Raw genomic sequence first — 4644 nt, 5'->3', positions numbered from 1 at the left:
GGTAGGTGCAAATCCCCTCCTCAGCCCCCTGTACAGACCTTCCTGTGCACCCCATCCACTTCTCTGTGTCCTGCTGGAGCCCTGTGTATCTCTGATTCAGCACGTTCTCTTCATCTAGGATTGTATCTGAAACTCCCTAAGTAGAATTCATGGTACTGGTTTCAGCTTATCATATTTGGGCATATTATATATGGAGAGTTTCTCTTTCTGGGGAGGGGCTGAAGTGACACAAAGATAGTGGATCAAACAAAAAACCCCTTTCCTTTAGAGTCCTTAGTGAAAGCCTGTGCTCCCTAGCTGTTAGCATCCCAAATTAATAATTTGGGTCATATTATTTTCTCTCTGGGTTACTCTCTCTTCTGCTCTCATTTCTCCAGGGACTTGGACTGCTTCCTTACTGTCCACTGCTTCAGCTCACAGGGATCCCACTAATGCAAGATGCCTTAGGACAGTGGGGCTGCTGCATTATTGCTCCTGGTATAATGAAACACCTGTAAAGTCACATCTCAGGCTTGGGATTTTGGTGCTGGGACACATCTCAGGCTGGATTTCAGGACTAAATCCAGCCTAAGTTATGCTGCTCATCCTGACAGCCATTACCTGGTGAATTTTTTTTGCGTGTCTGATTAACTCTGATTGTTTTAATCCAGGGATTTTCTTGCTTGCAAAAAGAATGAAAATAAAATACAAATCACAAATCTGGCTACTGTTGTGTGTGTTTGGACCCTGTGACAGCCTTTACCTGGGAAGAGTGAGCAGAGGCAAACTCTGTATCTCAGCTGTGTCATGGCATTCATTTCCTCCAGCACTGGATTCCCCTCCAGCATGTTGTGCAGCCATCAGTATGGGGTGAGGACTCCTAGTCCTGCATGGAGACTGATCCCACTGAGCATCACCTCCTGCACACAGATGTAGCTGAGACATAAGTCTTGGCTGCTGGTGCACTTTATGTGGGTGTAAATCTACCCTGCTGTGTATCTCACAGACTCACTCTGTCCTTCTGGCATAGAAAGCAGAAAGGGAGTGATTTTAGTTTCTGCACCTCCTGTGGAGCTGGATCTTGCACAGGGCAAGTCAAACATGAGTTGCCAGGAAGGGGTGGTGCCCTGGGGCTGATGCCCTGGCTAATGAGTGAGGAAAGTGAGCAGGGTCTTTGCCCCTTTACAAGATGCTGGACAGACAATTCAACAGGCAAAGAGTAAATAAAAGTTCAACACCTATCACCACTTTTTAAAATCAAACCTCATGATTAAAGTGCTGGTGATCACAGATCTTTTAGGTTGACAGTGACAAGTCTGTATGAACAGGTGAATCTCCACAGACCCTCCCTAGAGCTGGCTGTAAGAGTGTGATGGTTAAGTGCAAAGGCAGGCTTAAGAGTGGAAAGCCTGGAAGACAGGTAAAGGTTGAGGGTCAGATTCGGTTACAGCCCTGAAAGCTCTCCCTATCCTGCAGCAAGTCTGGAACTTGTGGTGCTTTAATGGGAGGGATTTGGAAAGCGTGTTTAAATTTTAACTATGATGCTCCAGAGTAATCCTGAAGACTCAGCAAGTCCTATCTGTGAGACAAAGACATGAGCATTTCAAGTTTGTTTGTTTGAGAGTGAACACACCGAGGAGATGTGCCAGCAAGGCAGGCTGCTGACACCCTGCTCTGTGCTTCATGTGCAGTTTAACAGGGCTAGAATGAAAGCATCAGCAGCTGGATGGTAGCAATACCTTGTGCAGCACCAGAAGTGGCTGAGCTGATGTTGCACCTTTGTTTAAACAGGTGCTTTTCCTCCTCTCTTTATTCAATTTTCTTAGTAGTCCATGAGCAATGCAGATCTCAACTCCGCAGAACAGAATTTTTAATTACTTTCTTTAAAACTTTTAAAAAACACTTTGCAAATATTTCTGCTTTCTTTGCAAATGTCTTCTCTCTCCCTTGCCTTTACCGCTGGCAAAATCTGTCCTTGCTGATACCAAAAAGCAGAACTGGAGCCAGCCAGGCCTACAGCTGTTACTGGTATTTGGAGAGCGCACTGCCCAGAGCTTGGAGTCTTGCAGAGAGGGAGGAACTCCACCTACCACTGCCAATGCCACCACGTCCTTACAATCTGTTTTGCAGAGCTTAGCAAAGCACAGTCTGAGAAAAATCCCCAGTGCAGAGGTTTATTGGGAAAACAACTCCTGTGGTGGTTATACACACATAGGAATCCAACCTACCCCTTGCTGACACCATGAGGGGTAGCTCATGCAGGAGCTCCTTACTACAGAAGGAGGTCACACACACAACCCCTGGCTGCTCCTGTGCCTATGTGTACACAAACTCTGGGTAAAAATGATACATAGTGTCACTTTTGACTCAATATCCATTGTAATTTCTATTCCACTTTCTTAACAACTCTTCTGTGTCCTTTAAAATGTTCTTTATGAGATTTAAACAGTAATACCTGTGATGTGTGGCTACTAGAGAGCATTTGGAAGGAGGTGGCTGTCTTCCAAGAGAATTTAGGGGAAAAAACACTTTCTACAAAACACATCTATTTTTTATTTATCTCTCTGGCTTAAACGTCCCCTTCTCTGCTTAGAGCAGCAGATGTCAAATATTCCAGTAATTTTTTTTTATCCTTCACAAAATGGAGGGCTTGTGGTGATTCAGGCTGGGGCTTGGTGGTGTGCATCCTTCCATTTAGCTTGTGATCACCTCACTGCTTGAGCACTGGGAACTGCTGGCTTCCAGGGACACAAATCCACTCTGGATGTGCCTCTTGCCTGTCTCTGGGCCAGCTGATGAGTGGATCTGTGGGTGGGGAAAAATCTCAGCACAGAGCAGCGCCCAGGTACTGTGTGCCCTGTCACCAAGTCCTGGGGGGTGCAGAGCCCTGCTAAGAGGGGGTCCCTTCCCCAGTGCCTCCTGCCCACCAGCAGCTGGTCACTGTGCTGGCAGTAGGAGATGGAGATAGGACGGAGCTGGATGAATCACACGCACGAAGCCTGCCACTTTGTTTTTGTGGTTCCTACATTTATTTAATTCTGTTTCACTGGGAGTTAGAATGGACTGGGGGCTCAGGTGTAGCTTTCCAGTCAGTGCCAAGCCCAGAACCTCAGAGGTGTTTACATGTCTGCTCTCACAAAACAGCTGCTGGAGTCAGTAGGAGTCAGGACACCCTTTGCCATTGTGAGCCCCTGTGCTGCTATGTGGGATCTGGCTGTCCCCTGGAACTGCTGTGGATCTGCTGTGAACAAACAAATGTCAGCTGGGATTGTTCAACAGGCACTGCCTGTACTTTTTGAGACCCATGGAAAGAAATGAAGGGCAGCTTAGTGTCAGAATGATTCACATTCTTGCTCCGGTTCCTGTTTGCTTGTTTGTCCAGGTGCATTTATGCATTTTTCCCAACTTCTGGCACCAGCAGCTCTGACCTGAACAAAGCCCACGGAGAGGGAAGGGAGAGAGAGGAGTTGTATCTGTCCATTACCTGTGTGTGCATGAGTGGGTAAAAGAAAGCCCCAAAACTGTTTCCTTGTCATGGTCAGTCTGTACTAAAGCAAAGGAAAATATTACTAGGCCCTACATGTTTAAGAACTCAGTTTGGTACTGAATAATAAGTTAGTGGTACATTTTGATATGAAATTACTTTGACACTAAAATTGAAAAACTCCTTATTTTGAGAATGAATAATTTCAAGAACCAAATTCTCTTTTCAATTATGGTAAGGTACTCAGGGAAAAGTTCAGTACAATCAGTGGACTAACATATATAAAATCAGCATGTGGAAAGAAGGTCCCAAACCAGATAGTGTGTGTTCCCATCACCCAGGGCTCGAGCACAGCCTTTTGGTAGCTAGGCAAGACCCTGTAGGACTTCAGCCATGCAGATTTTCACCTGCCTGACCAATATTTAATCCTCATTTCCTCTGCTGGTGAGGGTATGAGTAGGTTGGCCTTGAACTGTAGCACAGAGCAATGTGATACAGCTGGGGTGAGCTGCAGCTGTTCAATTTTCTCTTCAAACTGAAATGTCTGTAGGGCAGAGGCAAGGTGAGGAGTCCAGCTCTGCTTGCTCCCTGTGCTCTCCTCCTCTGTGAGGGAGCAGTGAGCTATGCAAATATACTGAATTTGTACAAAGCCTGATCTCCATTTCAGGACTGAGACCTGCCTTGGGTGCTACAGACTCAGAAAGCCTGGGGACAGTATGACCACAAGGGCTCACAGTGAGCTCCAGCTGGGTGCACATGCCAAGGGGTCATGGGACAATCCAGCTGGAGACCAAACAATGGGACTTGGGCTGCAACTGGCCCAGGGAGCAGGGGCAGTGCAGTGAGCAGGAAACAGACTGGTGGTTGGCAAAATAAAAGGCACATTTGTCTGAATGACGCTGCTTCATCCACAGGGGAGTAGGAGAGCAGTGAGGCCAGAGTCCAAAAGGACTTGGATTGGCTGGGGAACATCCTGGATGGTACAACCCTGTGCCTGCAGCACTATAAATCCAGGAAAGAGGTGGAGGGAAGGAAACCTTGGGGCTTTGTGTCTGCTTCCTGGGAGAAACTGCAACAACAGCAGGTGTCCTGGAGACTTTGGAAGGAGAGGAGAGGCACCCTGCTTTCTCTCCTGACCATCCCTCCCAAGGAATCCACCCCTCTGGGTTTCTCCTGTGAAA

The sequence above is a fragment of the Camarhynchus parvulus genome, chromosome 1 (genome assembly GCF_901933205.1).
Source record: "Camarhynchus parvulus chromosome 1, STF_HiC, whole genome shotgun sequence".
Lineage (NCBI taxonomy): Eukaryota > Metazoa > Chordata > Aves > Passeriformes > Thraupidae > Camarhynchus > Camarhynchus parvulus.
The sequence above is the reverse complement of the archived record's forward strand: the minus strand, read 5'-3'. Positions refer to the sequence as shown.